This window comes from Peromyscus eremicus, chromosome 9, assembly GCF_949786415.1.
Source record: "Peromyscus eremicus chromosome 9, PerEre_H2_v1, whole genome shotgun sequence".
In the NCBI taxonomy this organism is placed as follows: Eukaryota; Metazoa; Chordata; class Mammalia; order Rodentia; family Cricetidae; genus Peromyscus; species Peromyscus eremicus.
Window position 1 is genome coordinate 87,381,294 of NC_081425.1, and position 22,437 is coordinate 87,403,730.

The 22,437-nt window shown below is 43.0% G+C and overlaps 1 protein-coding gene and 1 pseudogene across 1 annotated transcript in view; both read right to left on the reverse strand.

Moving 5' to 3' along the window:
- The window catches only part of Erc2 (ELKS/RAB6-interacting/CAST family member 2), a 690,578-nt gene that overhangs the window by 621,176 nt on the left and 46,965 nt on the right, over nucleotides 1-22,437 (reverse strand). The gene's annotated exons all lie outside the window — the stretch shown is intronic.
- The window catches only part of LOC131919797 (aconitate hydratase, mitochondrial-like), a 40,446-nt pseudogene continuing 22,674 nt past the window's right edge, over nucleotides 4,666-22,437 (reverse strand).

Genomic DNA, 22,437 nt, shown 5'->3' on the forward strand with positions numbered 1-22,437 from the left:
CATCATAACACAAGGTAATATTTTTAAAATCTAAAATACTGCAAGCATCAAGGAAATCACTTCCCAGAGCGCCATCCATTTATGACCCTTTGCATGTATAGCTGATTTTATATAGAGATATCAACCTGCCAAACAGAACTACACCATTTACAAGCTTCCTCTCCCCTAGTACTTCTGCCCCAATTTTCTCAAATAAATGGATAAAGGCACCTTCTACTGTAGACTACACAGAAAGGGGGCAGTCGATCATGACATCAGAATAGATACTGTTCTCCCTGAGCTGGCATCCTGGGTGTGAGGTTTGGTGCCTAGCATTTAGTGGCAATGGATTGAACTTAAGCCCCGCTGATCCTCAAGTCCCTCTCTAGAATCCGAGAACAAACCTGACTGTGGCGTGGGTTCTTGATTGAAGGAAACCATATCTCTAAAGTGATCCACCCACTACTGTCTCTCATCCTTCTCTATCCTCCGACATAGTCTAACACTAAACACAAGGGAGTAACTGGGCTCTGGCCTGGTGGTGTACTTTGTGTAAACTTCTAAATAATTATTACCATAAGGTAAGAGAGGCACTGTCACACAATTATACTGCAATTGCCTACAATGTTACTTTCTTGGCATGAGGAACTGAATAGAACAAAAGCATTATTTTAATCTGGCTTGCATGCTCAGTGTAGTTACACACCACAACTATCACATAACTATTACCAAGTTGGTCATGTGTAGCTTGGTTTTCAAAGGACAACTACATCCAAAGACACACTTTATCCTAGCAGCCTAGACTAGGAGGCTTCAGGTCAGACTCTGTTTCACCTGTCAACTTTCTGACTCAGTGAATGGATGTGGCCAAGTCTCCACCCTCTCCAAGCCTTGCTCTCCTTGACTACTATGGAAGAATGGTGCTTGCTCCCTGCGTTTATTATGAAAGTAAAATGAAATAACATTCTGCAGGGCTGCTCACAGGGACTCTGTACCCTAAGCCATTATTAGCACTCTTGTTGTTAATGCTCATCTGTTACCCGTAAGGTGATCTGAAGAACGTTTGGTTCTGAATGGAGAGCTTAGCAGAAAAGCTAAACAATAAAATGACTGGAAACAATCAATGGTCTAAAGTGACATTTTTGACAAGTGGATAACTTATTTGGTAGAAATTTACTTCAACACAGGTGCATGAATTTGCCAAAGTGTGCACAAGTGCAAAATCTGGTTTATTTGCTAAAAACTCCACCATATCATCACCATAACTGGAGTATGGAGCCAGACTGGGGAGTCTATCACAGAACAACTGCCGAGTTAAAATTAGAGCTCTGCTGCCCACTGAAGGCAGCTTCTCAAGTCCCTTTCTCCTTTTCCTACTTCTTGTCACCCTCCTACATCAAACCTTCCTACTATGCCAAGAATATACAGTTCAGAAAAAGAGACCAGGGGGAAAGCAAAATTAAGAAAAAATACTTAGGAAACTAGGATTTCAGGGAAAATAATCAGACACCAGAACCACCTGATCATAAACACTGTACAGCACTGCTCTGCAGAAGAAACTCTATTAGCTGTTCAGTGTTCTAAATACCTGTTACCAATAGGCAAGGCACATAGTCTTACTTCCACCTCACAGATCAGGAACCAAGAAGTACAGAAAAAATGACCTCTTCAAACCCAAACAGCTGGTAAGTAGTAAGTCTAGATTTGAACCCTACCCTCATGGCGACAAAAGTCTTTTTAATAACCCCTGCCATCTCTAAGCTCTGTAACAGATGTGGGGGTCTTATAAATAAAGAGTAGGGTTGGTTCATCTCTCAAGGAGCATATCATTTAATGGGAAAGGAAGACAGAGTCACAGTGACAAGATGGGAAACTGTGTTCTCCAAGGCTGAAATAAAAGTGATTTGAAAGCACCACGGAGGAAGGAGAAAGAGAAAGCAGGTCACTGAAGAGGCAATGGAAGAGCTGAGTGCTGAAGAATGAGGTGGGCAAGAAAAAGGGAAGTGGGCAAATGGCAACATGAGAACAGGAAAGATCCTCCTGAGCGGAGGTGGGAAGGTGGGCAGGAGACAGCTGAGCCATGAGGGAACTAGAGTAGAACTACAGAGAAGAAGGAGCTGACCAGGAAAAGTCTCTTCAACCGTGTTATGGAGCATGCGGGGGATTCTGTAGGCAAAGTGTGGGCTTTAAAAGACTGTGGAGGCAGCTGCTGCCCCAGGACAGACTAGAAAAGAAAGATAAATAAGAAGGTCCACCAGATGATCTGAAGGCTTATAGGTGGGATGATGAAGTCCAGGCAGACAAAGATACCAGCTCTGACCTGAAACATGTGAAAGGAAAAATGAAGCCTGCTTAAAAGAGTTCCAACAAGACAAAAATCACTCACATGCAAAACAGCAGCTTAGAATCATTAACGTCTAGGACACAAAACTGGATACTGGTATGCTATCGGAACCAGTAAGAGAAATAGGAGACAGCTTCAAAAGGGAAGGTCGCCAAATGGAGATGGTCAAGGCTCAAGAAAATGACAATAACCAAAAAATTAAAAACAAACCTAGTAAGTCTGATTGGCAGTTGAGGACATCAGACCATGCGATAGAGAGAAGGACATTAGGAAGTACAAGGTGGAGCTGGCCAGACGTCAGGCCGCCAAGACTCCCACAAGTCGTTCTCTAACCTATACATGCGCATGGTGGTAAATACACACAACTGTAAATATAAACAAAACGTAAATGTAAATAAAAGGAACTTTTAAAAAGTAGCACTTGCAAAATGGCTGAGTAGGCAAAGGTATTTGCCATCAAGGCTGATGACCTGAGTTTCATTCTGGGACTCCCATGGTGGAAATAGATAACCAACTCCCAATATATTCACACACACACACACACACAATAATTGTACTTTTAAATGTTTTATGCTTAAAACAAAAAGAAGAGAGCCATCACTGAGAGCAGACAGTAACAGCCAAGCCAGCCTATGTAGTATATAATGTGCCTGTCTCTATAAAAGTGGAGGTTATGTTCATAGGGTGAATCTTGTGAGCTTTCCATAAAAAAGATGCCTCACAAATAACATATGAGGGCCATGGAAGCTAAAGTACAACCAGGGAACAATTAGGCCTGCAATAAGAGCATTCTTTTCTTGTTGTCCTAAGAATTACTCCCATGATGGGCTGCAAATCATGACTCAGACTCAGCAACTCTCCCCAAGACTCCATGGCTATCACACATCCACCTGTATGGAGATGTCTTCCCACCGTCATGGGACTTGGGAAAGTTCCCCACGAGTCAGCATCCACACTGAACACTACAGCTCCTCCTGGAGAGGAAAGAGGAGAAGGAAATGGGGAAAGAAAAGATAAAACTGAAGGAGGGAAGAAAGCGGAAGAAGCAAGGGTTTGAGAAGTGGAAAAGAGGGAGGAGGAAGAGAAGGAATGGGAGGGAGGGAGGGAGGGAGGGAGGGAGGGAGAGAAGGAGAGAGGGGGAGGGCAGAGAGAAGGAGGGAGGGAGAGAGGGGAGGGCAGAGAGAAGGAGGGAGGGAGAGGGAAGGAGAGGGAGAAAGGGAAAGGGGGGAAGGAGGGAAAGGGGGAGGACAGAGAGAAGGAAGGAGGGAGAGAGAGGGGAGGGGGGAAGACAGAGGGAGGAAGGGAGAGGGGGGAGGGAGGGAAAGGGGGAGGACAGAGAGAAGGAGAGAAGAAGAGGGAGGGGAGGGGGAGGACAGAGGGAGGAAGAGAAGGAGGGAGGGAGGGAGGGAGGGAGGAGGATAGAAGGAAGGAGGGAAAAAAGTTTACTACTCTTGTGGCCTACACAAAAAAAAACCTAAATGCTTTTGTATGACTGGTAAAAGTTGGCCCACCTCCACTTCCGGGCCTCTGCCTACCCAGAAACAGCCTCAGAATAGTAAACGAAAACCATGACTAGAAAACAGTGTGCACATCTCAGGCTAAGCAAAAAAGGCTGCAGAAAGCAGCAAAAGTACTGTACGATTCTACTCATAGGAAATACCTGGGACGTTCAAACCCATAGTAAAAAAAAAAAAAAAGTAGATTTGCAGTTACCAGGGCCTGAAGGGGGAGAAAAGAATAGGGACTTATTACTAAAAGGCTATAAATTTTCCATGGAGTGATTAAAAACTAGAAAACTGGTGGCAAATCTTGTACAATCATAATTATATCATTATAATTATATGAATAACACTGTTAAATAGCACAGTTAAGATTTTTAAATAACAAATTTATAAAAATGAATGGTGTACGGCAAAACCCATTAAAGCTGCACGATTTGAATAGCTGAGTTGTATTACATGTAAATTATAACTCCGTAAAAGTGTTTAAAAAATATGGGCAACATATACATAAAATCCTGGTGAAAGAAAGACAGGAATGCAGGCAGCCACCTGCTAAGGGAGATGAGCCATGCATGCATGCATGGCAAGACATGCATCTGCTCTCCTCTCTAAGCTTTTCCAGTTTCCCCCAAATTTTCATAACGAGCTTTATGATGTTGCCTTTGTAGCCAGAATTAGTACAGGGAGGTGGGCACTGGCTACCGCTTCCTCACTGGTCAGCCTCTGCAGTCTGGGCTCTTAAGGGCTGGGCTTTAATGACCCGAATGAGACTAACGATGCAGCTGAGACTCTGGAGGAAGACCGCTGGGATTCCTGCACTCATAAAGTGCCTCTTAGGACCTATTTCTTCCTCTTCATGCTCACCCACTGCCCACTGCTGTCCTCGGGCGGGGGGTAGGGGGTTTACTGGTAGATGTCCTGCCCTGGGTCAAAGTCCAATCTAGGAAGCTCATCTGCATCTGGAGCCTCCAGTTTGAACTTCTTGCCATCCTTGTCTGTCAAGAAGTTGGTTTCTAGGTTGGATTTTAAGAGTTCCCACAATGGCCAGGACTGGGACAATCTCTGGGGATGTGACAAAGGCATGGGTCTCGGAATTAACATCATTGCAGCCTGTGAAGTTCCTATCATAGGAGGTGACGACTGTATTCTTCTCCCCCTTATTAATGTCTTTTTGTCCCACTGGCAGATGTAAGGGCCACCAGCCTTGGCCAAAACAATACCACCCCCATCCCTCAGAAGCTGTGACTAGCCATCTTTTCAATGGTGGTGTGGATCTGTTCAAAGCCTGGTGTGGATCTGTTCAAGGCCTGGTGTGATGGTGAACTGGAACTTCACGAGTCTGTGGGCCAGTGCCTGCTGCCCACAGCCGCTGACCATCTCAAGTCCCCAGAACCTAAATTGGTACAGCTGCCAATCAAACCCACTCCGATCTCACAGAGGCCAGCCTTCCTTCTCTGCCACAATGCCCACTTCTGCCACTGGGTAAGCCAAGTCAGGGGTAAAGGGCCCATTGACATATGGCTTCAGCTCACTGTGGTTAATTTCAATCACTTGGTCATACTGGCAGCCAGGGTCAGACACTAAGTATCTTTGAGTTTTTCAGCTAGATTGGCAATGTCTGTCTGTTTAGTCTGTATTGCTCGGGTGCTTCTACTTCCTGAGGTTGTATGGGAACACTGATGTGGTGGCCCCAATTTCTGCACCCTGATTGCAGATTGTTGCTATGCCACTACAGGAGATGAAGTCAACACCAGGCCGTGGTATTCCACAATAGCACCTGTGCCACCTTTCACCATGAGGATGTCTGCCACTTTCAGGACCACATCTTTGGGGTGAGGTCCAACCAGAAATGGAGTCCATCAGCTTCACACCAATCACCTTGGGACACTTCAGCTCCCAGGGGATCCCAGCCATGATAGTCACAGTATCCCCCTACTCCAATACAGATGCCTCCCAGGCCACCACCACTGAGGGTGTGGGAGTCAGTGCCAATCAGAAGAACTCCAGGGTATACATAGTTTTCTAGAGTGATCTGGTGAATTATTCTAGATCCAGGCCTCCAGGAGCCCACGCCATACTTGGTACCTGCAATTGCCAGGAAATGATACATTTCTTGGTTTATGTCTTTGACCTGGTACAGGTCTTTCTCACCCCTAAGCTGGGCCTCAATCAGATAATCACAGTGGATGTCTGATGGCATGGCTACCTCGGGCAGCCCACTGCTAATGAACTGTAGCATAGCAATCTGGACTGTTGTATCCTGCATGGCCACCTGGTCAGGCCATAGATGAAGGTATGTCCTTCCTTGCTCAATCTCCTGGTTGGCTGGGTCATCCAGGTGTCCATACATGATCTTCATGAGAGTCAGAGGCTGGTTCAACCCTGTGTGGACAATGTTAATGTTCTTCTCTAGCAGATCACAACGGAGGTACTCATTGGGCTCAGAGAGGCTCATGGCCACCTTGGCCCACTGGCACAGGACAGAAGCCACACAGTACTGCCAAACACCCAGGGCCCTCTGCAGCCAGATACCAGTAGGCTATAGGGTGCTATTTTGTGAACTGACAAAGATGAAGTCACATTGATTTTAATATTTTTAATGGTTAAGAAAAAAAAAAGAATATTTCATGACATGAAAATGATTTAACTCAAATTCCAGGGTTAATAATAAAGTTCTATTGGAACACAGATACTCCTATCTATTTGCATATACCTATGTCTACTTTTATGCAGTTGCAAATCAGGCTATTTGATCTGTACAGCTGAAAATATTAATGATCTAGTAGTTGACAGTGGATAAACATTTACGTTTTTAGTGGATAAAATCTAAAATCAAAACATAGCATTTGTTAGCGGGTTAATCCATGGTATGTGAAAACCCCCAATGAGGTAGGCTTTCACTGACACTTATTCAGGGACTAAAACCAACATCTCCAGGCCACTATCTCCACAGCATCTAGCCTGGGAAGCCAAGCCACAACATCTGCCGTAACTGCTCAGGGGAGTCAGGCTTTGGTCAGTGACTGCCTACTTCCTTATTATTACTTCTGCTTCCAAATAAATATTCTATTCTCCCCCAGACCAGTCATGTTAGACGCCTCACTTCTAGTGAGCTCACCTCCTTCTTCATGACACTGACCACCAATCAGAACATGGACCTGAAACCTTCTTACACGTACAGCTTTCCCCCTGCTCTGCCTACTCTTGAGTCTCTGCCAAACGCTGGAGATGATGGTAGGAGCTCTTGCTGCAGCACATCCTGGACAAACACCATCTGCTTATTTTCCTTTGGGTAGTCTTTGTTTCCTTTCAGCTGACCCGGAAATTTCTTGGTCCCCAGAGATTTGGTCTGCACTGTCTATTGCCATGGACTCAAGCCTTAAACTGTATGTGGTACCCAAAGAGGTCCCTTGTGCCTTGCTGTTCACAGAGTGTCAAATCTGCAGTGATATGGTAAAATAGTGTGTGGGTGAATTCTACTCATATTGAGTTCCTGGCTGTGTATTCTTCATTTCCTAGGATTGGGCTTTGTTATTGGTCCCCATTTGTTTGGAGAAACTAGCCCATTCCTTTGCATGCTTCTGTTCGCTTTTGTCCCGAGTTGTGCTGTCTCAAAGTGTTGCTTCCCATAAGAGAACCACAGAGCATGGACCCTGTGTTGGTTCAAAGTTATTTAATCTAGAAGCACAGTCTGGAAGTTTTGTGGTTCTTAACCAAATTAGCGCTCACATGGGGAAACTTTATGTGGACCATAAAAAAAGAATAATGTTCTCTTCCTTCCATCTTCTACGTTTACCCTGAGATACTGGCTTCAGTCCGGAGAGGGCAATTCTTCTGGGTTTCCTGTAGGAGGGCCACAGCCTGTCAGACTGGTGCTTGCAGAGGCCAGCCAAAGGTTTGGAGGTTTAGACACAGGACACAGAATGCACAAACATCACTTTCAACCAAATGCCGCCATTACACACAGGTAACTTATGTCTAACTCTTCTCTTCCTCTAGAAGAAAGAAAAAAAGGAAAATACTACTTCTGCTGCACCCTTCCTTTATAGCCCCGATTCATGTGCCTAGCCCACTGAAGTCCACCAAAGCCATCTTCAATAGAACTCTAGGAAATAACTGTTTATTTGCGAGTCACGTTGGTGGGGCCAAGGGGAGGAATACCATTTCTCAGACCCAATGTTATTCACATGGAGAGACCTCCAAACAAAATTCTGATTTAAAAGCACTTTCCTAAAAAATGACTTGGCCCAATCTAATGAACAATTTGAGGATCTTAACATAAACTGATTTCTCCAGGAAATCATCCTCTCCCTTTTCCTGCTGTTGCTCCCTGTATCTCTCCCTCTGGCTCCCTGATCCTCCAGTCTCTCCCTTGTGTACTTCTGTCCATCCTCTTTTCCTTGAACAAACCCCCTCGACTTCCCATCAACATTTCTACACCTCAAAAATGCCAGCTCCATCCCATCTGTCTTAGGGTTTCTATTGCTGTGACCAAAACACTGTGACCAAAAGCAAGTGGAGGAAAGTGGTTTCTTTCACCCTTCCAGCTCTTAAGTCCATCACTAAGAGAGGTCAGCGTAAGAACTGAAGGCACCAACATGGGGAAAGGATGCAGAGGCCACAGAGAAGCCCTGCTTCCTGGCTTGCTTTCTGTGGCTTGCTCAGCCTGCTGTCTTAGACTATCCAGGACCACCTGCCCAGGGGTGGCAGCACACACTGTGGGCAGGGTCCTCCCACATCAATTATTAATCAGGAAAATGTCCTACAGGCTTTCCCACAGGCCAATCTGGTGGGGGCATTTTCTCAATTGATCTTTTTCAAATAACCCTAGCTTGTGTCAAGTTAACAAAAAACAAAAAAACAAACAAACAAACAAACCTAACTAACCAGGACACCATCCATGAGCCAGATATTCTGAAAACTATAGAATTTAAACCTTAGACTTTAGTTTAGCACAAAGCTATAATTAAGGATTCCTTAAATCCAGACAAGACTTCTATTTCTAGAAGAATTTAGAGTTATTTTGAGTACATGTGACCTGGGTTACCATACTTCACCAACTTAAACACATGTTAGATGGAATGTAAATCTTCAATAGTTCTGTTCCACGAAAGTAGCTATGAGATCTGTCTTTCCATAATAAATATGAGAGTAAAAAGAGAAAATCCTAAAAGTAAAATAAAGCATTCTAAAATCCATACTCAAACATCTCCAATAAATGTAAATTAGACCATAATTAATCATATAAATGGAAAAGAGTGAAACTTTAAGATATTTCTAGCATAGACTAGAAAACAACTCTTTGATGCATCTTAAAAATGTTACTGCATTGTGTGTGTGTGTGTGTGTGTGTGTGTGTGTGTGTGTGTGCATGCACATACATGCTCCTGCAAGCATGAGGGCACACATGCATATGCCATGGCATGGAGGTGGTGGTCAGAGCACAACTTGTAAGAGCCAGTTTTCTCCCTCCATGTGGATCTCAGGAAGTGAACATAGGTCGTCAGGCTTGGTGGCAGGCACCTTTACCCAACGAGCCATGGAAAACAACTTTTAACAATAAGAAAAAAGGTATTAAGTTAGTAGTGGGCTTTCACCTCATCCAAAGACATTCCCACAAGCCCTTACAGCCATACAGTTTACACACCAGCTATCCTCCTAAGAATGGTTACTGGGAAGGCCCATAGGTCAAGGATCTCATCTCAAATACTACAGTCTACTGCTATAAACACACACAGTAAAATATTCCAAGAGACTCTGATACCATATATAGCTCTCTTCCCACAACTTAAACAGCCTCTAAACTGGGTGTGCCAATGCATACCTGTAATCCCAGCACTTGGGAGTTTGAAGCAGGAGAATTGCTATGAGTTTGAGGAAACTGGGCTATATACCAAGTATCAGGCCAGCAAGAATACTGCATGAACTTTTACTGGAGCAATTTTAACAAACATCTACTCACCTCAGAAAGGGCATCAATGAAAACCAAAGCAATGATTCCACCCAAGTCTAGCTTGGTAAAATAATGAATTCAATGGGCTTACTTACATACAGGCGTATAGTAAGGAGTCACTTAGGAGTGTGGGTGACCAGGCTTTTGTGGCCAAGAAGCCTGATCCTGTTGACCTCAAACTGACATTCCATGCATTTTAGGAATGATATTCCAAGACACAGAGAGACTTGTTCTATGAAGTGTTGTGACTGAATGTGAGCTCCAAAATGAAAGCATCCTTGATTAGCTGGGTAACGACCAGGGACGATACTCTTGCCAACAGAACTGTCCTTAAGAAACCTACTACTGACTCTGGCAGAAGTTACTAACGACTCTCTCCACCTTCGAATGGCGACAGGTCAGTCTCAAGCCCTCAGCACAGGTGGACAAGTACACTGCTTTCCGTTTCCTCCTGGCTGGCCACAGTGGCAGTTTTATCGTTCCCTGCCTGTGGGAAAGAATAAACTTAAACACGGTCTTACAGAAAGTCTTGGCTCTCTAGTTCATCCTCATGACCTGTGAAATTTGTTCTTTTGGCCTCAGCTAAGCAATTGATGTTTCTGGTTCTGAAGTTACTTACAAGGACTATTAATTATTCCCATTTTTGGCACTAAGGTCATGATTTCAGTCATTATGTTCCACCCAGGGTCTGCACATCTACTCTCCCATTAAATGACTCCATGGTAACACAATAATAAAAAGGTCAAGAAGACCTTATGATACAGTTGATTCTGGAGACAAAGGATCTAAGGTCTGGGAGGTAAAGGCATGGATATCTAGCCTTTCCTGAATGATAAAAGAGAGGAGCGCATGCGCAAATACACAATGGGGTGGGGTCGACAGAACCCTGGCCTAAGACCCCTGTGCAACTAGCTACAAGAGTCGGGATTAGTAACTGCCAATTTTTCCCTAATTTTTTTTATCTGTACTTCCAACTCAGGACCAACCAAAGAAAGCCAAATATCTGCCCCAAACCAATTACAAGATGGGTTTCATCTTCAGTTAGCTCTGCAGCTTCCTCCATGGAGTCAAGGGACAACACTCCACTTCTGTCACTAGGAAGCTTTCTCACTCTACACCAGCCCCTGGCAGTCTCTGTCAGACACAGGGCAATGGCTGTCCCTCTTGTTAAAGGGAGCTCTGAATAAATATAACCTCTGTTCTCATTTGGTAAGCCGTCGTTTATTTCCACACTACATGTAACACGCATATACACATAAATAGACACACATGTATCAGGGCCATGTACAAAAGTCTAAAAGTTCCAATGGCCAGATGAAGAAGCCCACGCTCAGGAAGATAGCACAGTCTCGCCTGTTGGGCTACCTCCCGAAGGCTGGGGTTCGGTTGCCTGCATCAATAAATTCCCTCTTCCCACACAGACATATCTGCTGTTCTTGGATCACTTCTCATTCCACTGCTGCACCAAGGCTCTACTCAAACCAGAAGCTGACCACCTGATAAGGCATGGGAGAACAACAAATGGGTCACCAGTGTATAAAGAAGTCATTGATCCCAATACCACATTCCAGCCAGGCATGTCCAGCCAAGGGACACTCATCAGTTCACCCCAGACTAACACACAAAAAGTGAACTTTTCTGTGCATGCCATGTCTTGAGAAAGCTGAGGAGGTACGAAGAACCTCTCTCTATGCCCCAGGAATAAGTTTACACCAATTCCAGACACAACTGTCAAGTCCTTCACATGTATTTTTCCATTAATTCTCACAACAGCCTGATGATGCAAATACTATTTAGCAAACCTATGGTGTAGAAGAGGAAACCAAAGCTAAGAAAATTCAAGTTCTTGGGTCTCTTTTACAATCCATGAGCCTCTGCCAGGAGAATTTGTATGTCCAAAGGGGCTTCAACAAGATGCCCCAAATGAGAGACAAAGGAATACAATGCCTTGAGTGGGTAAGAGAGTTGCCTCTCCCAGAAAATGAGCTGAAGAGTTCTGTGGTAAGATATGTTCCATGCTTTCAAATTCTAAGAACTATGTAAATTACAGGCTACATCATGACTCCAAAATTATGGGTAGAGCCCATAATACACTCACACCCCCACTAAAGTTAGTATATCTCAATTACATTAATTAACATTGGTGATATGAAATCATCTTGCTAAGCCTAACTAATAACATCGTAACAATGCACCACTGAACACTAATAACCTCACACTAATTCCAAACACAACTACCAAGTTCTTCACATCTTTCTTCATTTAATATTCACAACAGACCAGGAAACTGAAGCTAAGAAATCTGGGGAAAGATCCCATAGCAGAACAGGAGCTGGAGACCAACATTATCTGTCAGACTACATCCACAATTCTACATACAATCCTTACTTGACTGACCACACACGTTAGCAGCTCAAGCATGACAGCTTAAGATGAAGAACCGCAATTATTCACCATTACTCAGGAACTGAAAATTAAATCCTAATGTCTGCTCAGTTCATTATCAAAATTGTCAGTTCCAGTTAGAGCCATGCATTGTACTTTGATAAATACAGGACATAAATCCTTCTTGGTGTCTCAATTAACTGTAGTTTTTAAATTAACCTGGCATTAGCAATTGTCTCCCAAATGATTTAAAATAAGCAGTAATTTCATATAATAGTCTATTTTCATATCAAGCCAGCATTTTAACAGCATTTTATAGCCTAATACTTAACTATTACATTTTAGTCAATGATCCCATAAAATACAGAAAGTCAGGCTAAAATTAGTGAAAATATCTAGAAATCAAATTAATATTTGAAGGTCTTTTTAAGAACTAGGTTCAGTAACTTGCAGCTTGAATACATAGTCAATTTTTATCAACTAACAAAGAAATATTTCAAATAATTTCCATTGGACATGGAAATCCCATGAAATACAAAATGTCCATGTCCATAAATTTATTTAATTTCCTCAGTGTTGGAATGTACCATTTCTTAAATTTGAATATAGGATATACATAATCTGGGCATTAACATATTACAAAAGCCTACTTACGAAGCATCAGGGGCTGGAGAGCCGGCTCAGTGGTTAGAGCACTGGCTGCTCTTCCAGAGGACCAAGATTTGAGTCCCAGCGCCCACAAGGCAGCTCACGGCCAGCTGTAACTCTAGTTCCAGGAGACCTGGTGCCTTGTTCTGGCTTTCTCAGGCACCAGGAACACAAGTGCACACACACACACACACACACACACACACACACACACACGCTGGCAAAATACTCGTACAAATAAAAAATTATAATTGAAATTTAAAAAAAGAAGAAGCAGGATATTAACTAGAGAGCTCTGGCTTCCCCCATCACCCAGTCTCATCCCCTTCAGAGTCTGCGTCTAAAATCTAGAGCAACCCACTAGTCCAAAGTGAGAACTTACTGTTTAAACACATAACTGGCATCAGTCTTTGCCAGTCCCGGTCAATTGCCACAGATGCACCAATCCAGCTACAGAAGACAAACTGAACAGGAGTGGCTGCAGTGTAAACGTTTAAAGGTTTGTTTATTCATTTGTTTTAAATTATTTGATGAGCTTTATTTGTGGACAAGGACATTTGTATTTCATGTAATTTCAATATACTATGAAATATTGTTCTTCTGATTTTTTTTCCTAAACATTTTAAAAAAATGTAAAAATCCATTCTTTTGTACTAGCTATGCGGTGGGGGAGGGGGGGGAGACGACAGGAGGTAGGCCTAACTTGTAACTTGGTCTTTGGCTTCTGGTTTGCTTACCCTGGTCTACAAGTGCCTTTTTTTTTTTTTCATAATTTCATCCTCAATTAAGTCCACATTTTACATGTTCTTTCCTCTGTGTAGATAAGACGTGGGAAGCACTCATCACATGCTTGCTTTATACCAGGCCACACGGAAAGTGTGTATTCTCTATTACTACTGTAATAAAACACCGGGATGAACAGCACCTTAAGAAAGAAAGAGTTTGTTTCCTCTTACAGCTTGTGGCTAGGAGGGAAGTCAAGGCAGAAACCCAAGGCAGGAACTTAGAGGCAGAGGCTCAGGAAAGGGCCACGAAGGAACACTGCCTATTGGCTTGTTCCCCATGGCTCCCTCAGCCTGGTTCCTTATAGCATCCAGGACCACCAGCCCAGGGATGGCACCACCCCTATGGATGGGCCCTCCCACATCAACCATTAATCGAGAAAATGTCCCTTAGGCTTGCCCACAGGCTATCTGATGGTGGCGTTTTCTCAATGAAGGTCTCCCTCTTCCCACCTGACTCCAGCCTGTGTCAACTGCCATAAAACTAGTCAGCACAGTGTGGGTGTCCATTCATTTATTCTCCTCTCAGCCTTAGGGTCGGTCCTGTCCCTGCTTCTACTGGACAGCGGGGAGAACCGGGGCTCAGAGACAACTATCATGAACCAGTAGGTGAGGCAGTGAGACTCAGTCCCTGTTCGTAGGACCCTGCTGTTAGATACCTAACTAGAAAGATCTCCTGTGGGGCAGGAGGCAAGACAAACTGCACGGACCTATCAGGACTGGCCAGATAAAGGTGTTTGCCTCAAAGGCTGATAACGTGAGCTCACTCCCCGGGGACCACATGGTGAAAGGAGAGAACTAACCCCCAAAGTTGTCCTTTGGCCTCCACACATGCACCATGACATGTATGCCTGCTCACATATGCTCATTCACACACAAGTAAATAAATACTGTTTAAAAATTGAATCAGGGATGACAATACTAAAAACAACAATAGCAGAGCCAAGCTCACAACTCTCAACCCAATGAGGAAAATTCATATTCTCACACTTTCAAAGTGCCTAGCCTCGGGTCTCTTCTCTTTAATGGCGGGCGCCCTCAGTTTCAATGCAACAATACTGAGATTGTGTGTGAGAGGGTTAAATATAACAGAACATTTATTCCATGTCCAGGAAGGTCACCTTCACACTTACACCTTTCTGGGGTGGGTAAGAGCAGCCATCCCTGCATGCTCTTCCTTGAGGCTTGTATCAAGAAAGGAGCCCCAGCATGCTCCCAAGGTTACTAGGTCACATTTTTTTCATAGCAACAGAGGTTGACATAGGATTTAACCTTTCCTCTGGATCACTCCCTCTAGGAAAGCAATCGCAATCTCCTCTTCATGTGATGAGAGGCAAGGACTATGTGGGAAGGAGGGAGAGGTAGGTGAATAGAAATAGTGTCCAGAGACCCGGATCTCTGAGCCAAAGGAGTTTCCAAAACAAAGGTCAGAAGGTCTGAGTGTGAGGAGAGCCAAATACTGGTTCTAACATCAAGGGAGCTTAGCAGGAATTGGGCAACTGGGGCAAGTTCAAGAGAGCCAGCAGGAGGAAAAGCTGGCACTAGTTAACAGAGAAGAGGAATCTTTTTGTTCAGTCTATGGCTTTACACACTCCTTCTAAAAATATATATTGGCTATCACTTTTATACCACAATACAGGCCTTGTAGACACGGCAGGGGACAAGACAGGCATGGTTCCTGTTCTTGACAGGCTTACAGGTTTATCACTGGAAGAAATACAAGGAGGAAATGCTGAATCTTACAGGAGTATCAGTTGAGAGACATCCACTGCAGGCACCACCTAAGGTAGCTTCTTAAAACAGGTTTCCAATGGCCTCTACCTCATGGTACACACACCGTATGGAACTCCCTACCCAGAGCATGGGCTAGATCTAATGACTTGCTTCTGTTGAACAACTAGTAACACATTATTAAAAACTGTGGCTTCTGTACTGTTTACATTCCCTCTTTCTCGCTTGCTCTAGAGGAAGCTAGCTACCATACTGTAAATTGACCTAACAGGGAGGCCTAAAGGCAAAGACTAAAAGAAGTCTCTAGTCAAGAGTGCTGGAGGAACTGAAGTTCTCCGTCCAGAAGTTCTCCGTCCAAAAGCCTTCAAGGAACTGAATCCTGCCAATAACCTCAGGAGAGCTTGAAAGATTGTTTCCATCCAAGCCTTCAGAAGACACTGCAGTCTTGGGTGGTACAACCACATGTTAGAGACATCGAATCCAGCTACAGGAACCAGACTCCCGACCCACAAAACAGGTAACAAGAAGCATCATTGTTTAAAGCACCTAAGTTCAGGAGAACTTTCTTATATAACATTAGACAACGCAGATAAACTGGGTTGCTCAGAAAATACCCACTTAACACCCTCAAGCTTCTCTTGCTTCTCACAAGGGAAATAGTTTGCAGAACATTTACTAACAGACCTAGATGTTCTGGTAACAGCAACACTAACATGAGGCATGAAAACAACTCCTTCTAATAGGCAAAGCTGAACTAGTCCCAACTTTGCAACAGAACACACATCACTTGGATGAAAGAAGAAGTCCATCTCTCGATGATGCATTCAGGACAGAGGGGCTGGAGAGCTGACTCAGTGGTTAAGAGCACAGAGTGTTCTTGCAGAGGACCCAAGTTTGATTCCCAGCACCCACACCAGGCAGCTCACAACTGCCTGTAACTCCAGCTCCAGGTGACCTGATATCCCTCTGACCTTCTCCTACACACACACACACACACACACACACACACACACACACACACACACTTGTTTAAAGAAAGAAATTATGGGACAGAGTAGAGCAATCGAATAGAGACTGGATGGAAAACAGATACAGTGAATACAGAAGTCAAAACGAACAAGAAGCTGTTTCTACAATTCAATTCAGGAGAATCAGCTGGACTCACGTTTCCAAGAACAAATGCATCTATGGTTACAGTGGCCCTGACATACTCTCACATCAAATTCCTTAACATCTTGGACTCTACGTGAACTTTTCACTGTATAATTTCTCCCATTAGAGTCCTGGTCAATGTTGATTGGCAATGTCAATCTAGTAACTGGCACAGTCACTGGATCTGTATTGTCTAGTATAATGGCTTCATGCAGTACGAATTCAATATATATTATAAGTTATTAACATATCTCAGTTTTGTGACAGAAATACGTACAGAAAAGAATGCATACAAACAGGATCAATGAAAATCATTAGATGAAGTTCTATGAACCTTTAGATCTCTTTGGTGCATTTATCAACACATAGACATGTCTGCACAATGTCTACAATGTAAAGCATGAAATAACAGAGATTGTCCACTCCAAGACAGATCTTTTAGGGTCTATTTAGTTTACTTTATAATTACACAATCTTGAGGTGCCTGTCATATGCCTCCAAGCTTAGTCTTATTTACAATAGATACCATCTCACTTATCAATTTGTAAACTTGACAACTGAATTCTGAAGTGCCATGTGGAAACTTTGAAGTACAAATTAAAAGATCAACACCTGCAGAGCAACATTATGCAAACAGTCTCAAATGACTTTTATTTTTAAATAGAATTAATCACTTCACACATTGGATCTCAAAAAAAGTGGAAGAAAATATTGTATTTAAAAAAAAAGCACATGAGGTTCTTTCATCTGTGCCATAACACTAGCTCTAACCAGTCTTTAGAATGCATTGGAGCACCCAAACAACAAAACCATACTGCACCCAATGCAATCAATGCAACGGAAGGAGACTTTGCAAGTGTGTGAGAACTTCACCAATCTAGTGAGTCACTGGAATAGATCACAGAGGCAACAAAGAGCGACCATAACAAAAAGCTCAGTACTTCCAGTGTGAGGACAACGGCAACTACCTGCCTGATTGATATAAGGTCTCCAAGGGGAGCTGCACCTTTACAGAGAAACCACATTTCCTCCTTAAAAGTCCAAGTCCAAAGAGAGTACAAAGTCATGTGCATGTCATTTTTTATCACTGTATCAATTTAAAATGTCTCTGTAATAGTTAATCTTGATGGTCAACTCGGTGTGCTGTGGAGTCACATGGGAGACAGTCCTGAGCGTATCTATGAGGGTGTTTCTAGGTTTACGTGAGGAAGGAAGCCCCACTTTGAGTGTGATAACCATCATTTCATGGACTTCGGGCCTCAGGTTGAAGAAAGAGGAGATAGTGAGTGGAATACTAGCATTCATCTCTCTCTGCTTCTTCCCACTCTTGCCTCAGAGCTAGGCTGGCTCTAGCCTCCCATGCCTTCTCCATCATGGTCAAGTGCACTCCCAACCATGAGCTAAAATAAACCTTTCCTCAAATTACTTTTGTCAGATATTTTGTCACAGCAATGAACTGAAGTAACTAACAGAGTCACCACATAAGCCAGACAGATTGGGCTCAAGGGACAGACTCCCCTTCCTACCTTGTTGAGAGTGTGCCAGAAACCATTCAGAGATACTGATTAGGACAGATGTGCCTTCATTTGAGGAGCTTGCCTCTTAGGTTAGGTTAGCCTTGAGCAGTACGACAGAAATATAATGCAAGCCACACATGAAACTACATATTCTAGCAGCCACATTTAAAAACCATAAAAACAGTTATGTGTTAAAAATTAGTTCCAATAATATATTTTATTTAACCCACTATATCAAAAATCATTCATCTCAAGACAAAATCAATATTGAAAATTTCTGAGACATTTTATTATAATTTTGTTGTACCAAATCTGTTAAATGTGTATGCCCTATTTAACCACATTTCAACTCAGACAGCCCACACTTCCAATGCTCAAGAGCCTCACACAGCTGTGGCTATAGAACTGGGCAGAGCAGGGTTAGTTAAGGAAAGATCTTCTGTGTTCTTGATTACTAATCAAAACAGCTTAGCTTTCATGGATTTAAGCCAAAGCCCAACTACATAACAATTTTTAAAAAGGAAAATAGCCCACAGCAACTTCCATTTACTTATGAAATGGTATATACTGCTCAGTATATATTACTGGTATGTGTATACCAACATATACATACCTTTTTGGTGTCAACACTAAGCCAAGAGGTTCATGTAGCTCATTTCTTTTAATGCTCACTAGAACTCTATGAGAAGATACATTAGTAATCTCCATGCCATGCCAGAAAACTGAAGCTTAAAAAATAAACTAAGTTGCACACTTCAAGAAGGTAGTGTTGTATGGGTTTCAATCCTAGCACTCTGACTCTAGAGTGTACAATGATTTAACAGCAGAAAAAAATAATGTTAAAGTAAAGAAATAGATGGTCAAGAGAGCTTGCTCTGATATGAGTATACATGAGAAAAATAGAAAAATAGTGTAAAAGTTAAAAGTCTAATTTTGAGGAACAGAGATAAATTCACCTACAAGGGAAAAAAAAAAGAGAGAAGGGGTTGGGGAACAAATTCAAAGGAAAATCCAAAACTGGCAATGAACAAGAGTTTTATATCAGCAGTTACTGATAAAGATGACGATGAAGCCAGGCGTTGGTGGTGCACACCTTTGATCCCAGCACTCAGGAGGCAGAGCCAGGTGGATCTCTGTGAGTTTGAGGCCAGCCTGGTCTACAGAGCGAGATCCAGGACAGGCACCAAAACTACACAGAGAAACCCTGTCTAGAAAAACAAAAAAACAAAAAAGATGACAATGGAGATGATGATAAAAACTCATTTTTCTGAGTCTTCACTCTGGACCATATAATGTGCTAAGATTGACTTCTCAAATCCAACACGACTGACATGTGTGTTCATGTTTGTGGAAGCCGGTCCATGCACTGCAGGATGCTTAGCAGCTAACTAGCACCTGTGCCCAATACCAGTGAACAGCTCTCCACCCACAATAAGCACAGCAATGAAAAATGTGTCTAGAGGGCTATGACTGTGGCTCAGTGAGAGTTTGCTACCATGCATGAGGCCCTGGGTTCAACCCCTAACACTGAAGGGGGAAAAAAACAGATACCAACAAATGCCTTCCCAGACAGCAAAATCACCTCTAGCTGAAAACTCCTCTAGTGCCTAGTTCCCATTTTTCCTGACAGTCTCACGGAGAAGCATTAACGCTGCCTTTCCAGTTAAGAAAGCTGAAAGTCTGGTTGGGCAGCACCAAGCGCGGTGGTCTGCATGCTTTCCCACTACAGCTGGAGCACTCCTAGATATGTTCACCTCCCACTGCAGCCACCATTTATTTCTCCTCTCTGCTCCTCTTCTTTTAGCTCAATTCCATTCCACGGCTAATTATCTTTTAGGATCTTAGCAGAGTAGGAGCGAACAAATAAATGCTGAAAGTCTGAGAAAGCACTTGTGGGAAACGAGACCTCGTGCTCTTAACACCAACACCCAACCGACTGTAGTTAAAAGCAACAAGTATGTTTGATGAGGAACTAAGCTATCAGTCCAACACCTTTTCTAGAAAGTGGGAAGCGACTACAGAAGAAAACCTCACAAATAAAGCAAAATGTCCACCTGCTCCAAGTTACAGATTTGATCTTGAAATATTAAACACATGGGAAACAGAAGCTAATTATTATGTCCTATTTTTATATGTGAAAATTGCTTATGGTCTATCTGTTAAACAATTCCAAATGATCTTAAATGATAATTGACTATGAAACTAGGCCAATTTACACCTACAATCTCTCTGAAACCACTTCAAAATTGGGATAACCACAAAAGAAAAGAAAAACACTTCTGTGAGTATCAGTTTCTCTCAGTTTCTCAGCCATCAGTTCCCAAGGCCAAGACCAGGGAAGGTGCATTTAACTAAACACAATGGATGAAAAAGGAAGAACTTTTTAATTTGGACTATGCAATGGAAATCCTATGAATCTCACACTTAAAACAGCCATTATTGTAATGAATACATGCCGAATATTATTAGATAAAAAATGAGAAATGTCTTCTAGCTCACTCATTGTCAGTGTTATTTGGAGTATTAGATGATTTGCTTAACACCTCTATTTCATCCAGTGAGGGAAGACACACTAGTGCTCACACAGATTTACCTGTTTAGAAAATGAATTAGACAACGGAAGCGAATAGACTCAGAAGCACACTCTTCTTAGTGTTTTACTGTCTCAAGGAGGGAGGGAGGGAGGGAGGGATGGAGGGAGAGAGGGAAGAGGGAAGGAGGGAGGAAGGGAGGGAAAAGAAGAAGAGAGAGGAAAGTCTATTAGTTACTTTTGTTATTGCTGTGTCAAAACACTAACAAATCAACAAGGATGGAGGGGCTTATTGTGGATCAATGTGAGGACACGGTCCACAATGCCAGAGAAAGTGTGATTGAAACAGAGGCTCTACAGAGGGATTGAGGACACCACGAGAACATGGCCCACAGAATCACCTGAGCAGGGCTCACAGGGGCTCACAGCGACTTAATCGGCAAGCAGGGAGCCTACGAGGCTCTGTGCTAGGTCCTCTGCATGTATTGTCAGCTTGGGTTTTTGTTTTTGTTTTTGTTTTTTTTTTGTGGGACTCCTAACAGTGGGAGTAGGGATGTCTGTGACTCTTTTGCCTGCTCTTGGGACCCTCTACCTCCTACTGGGTTGCCTCTCCCAGCCTTGATATGAGGGTCTGTGCCTAGTCTTGTTGTAACTTGTTATGCCATGTTTGGTGGATATCCCTGGGAGGCCTGTTCTTTTCTGAAGGGAAACAGAGGAAGAGTGGATCTGGAGGAGAGGGAAAGTGAGTGCGGGTTGGAGAGAGCCTTGGAGGAATGGAGGGAGGGGAAACTGTGGTGGGATGTATTGTGTGATTGTATGAGAGAAAAATGAATAAAGTTTTTTTTAAATAAGAAAGTGGCTCTCTCTGTGGGGTGAGGAGCATGAAGCTGCTGCGCACTATAGCCACAGTTTGGAGGCAGAGAGAGAGGAATGCTGGAGTTCAACTCATTTCCTCCTTAAAAAAAAAAAAAAAAAAGCGCCGGGTGGTGGTGGCGCACGCCTTTAATCCCAGCACTCAGGAGGCAGAGGCAGGTGGCTCTCTGTGAGTTCGAGGCCAGCCTGGGCTACAAAGTGAGTCCCAGGAAAGGCGCAAAGCTACACAGAGAAACCCTGTCTGAAAAACAAACAAACAAACAAACAAAAAGGCAGTCCAGGGGCTGGAGATGTGGCTCAGCCATTAAGACCTCTTGCAGAGGACCCAGGTTGACTTCCCAGAACCTACATGATGGCTCACACAAAAAAAATAAAAATAAATACATCTTTTTCTTAAAAAAGAAAAACAGCTCTAGTTGTTAAGAATGGCCCATAAATATATGCATTCTCTTTAAAATGTCTTACTTTCTTCAGCTATATTTGTTACATTTATCTGAGTGTTCTATACTGTGAAGCCCCAAATCACTTGTTAGAAGAAAGTCAAAAAAGACTGAAAATTCAACCACAGAAACAAAACAGATTGTTTAATTCAGGATAACCAATGTGAAAATAAATCACAATAACAATTAAGCCAAGTGAAATATTCAAAATATCTTTGCTCTTATTCCTAGTGTGGTGATAATAAAGAGCGACTCTGATTACACTTTTCTGTCATCAAGATAGAAAGAGTGGGATCATGGGATTATCCTGAGTTTCCTAACTCTGGTGACACTCCAAAACATCAAGAGAAAATTTCAAACTGTGGGCTCCACCCTAGCTATTGCAAACCAGTATCTCTGGTGTTGAGTTTTGTTGGTTTTGTTTTCTATTTTCTTTCTGAGTTTCCTCTAGTGTTTCTGATTTTAAGCAGGGCTTGGAACCTCTTGGTCCAGAACTCACACTTTGACTGGCTGTGTGTGCTAGAAGACGGCCTTGGTACTGGGCTCTAAAAAGAAGAATGGTGCAGCACTACCACGGAGGCAGCCACTGCTCCTTAGACTT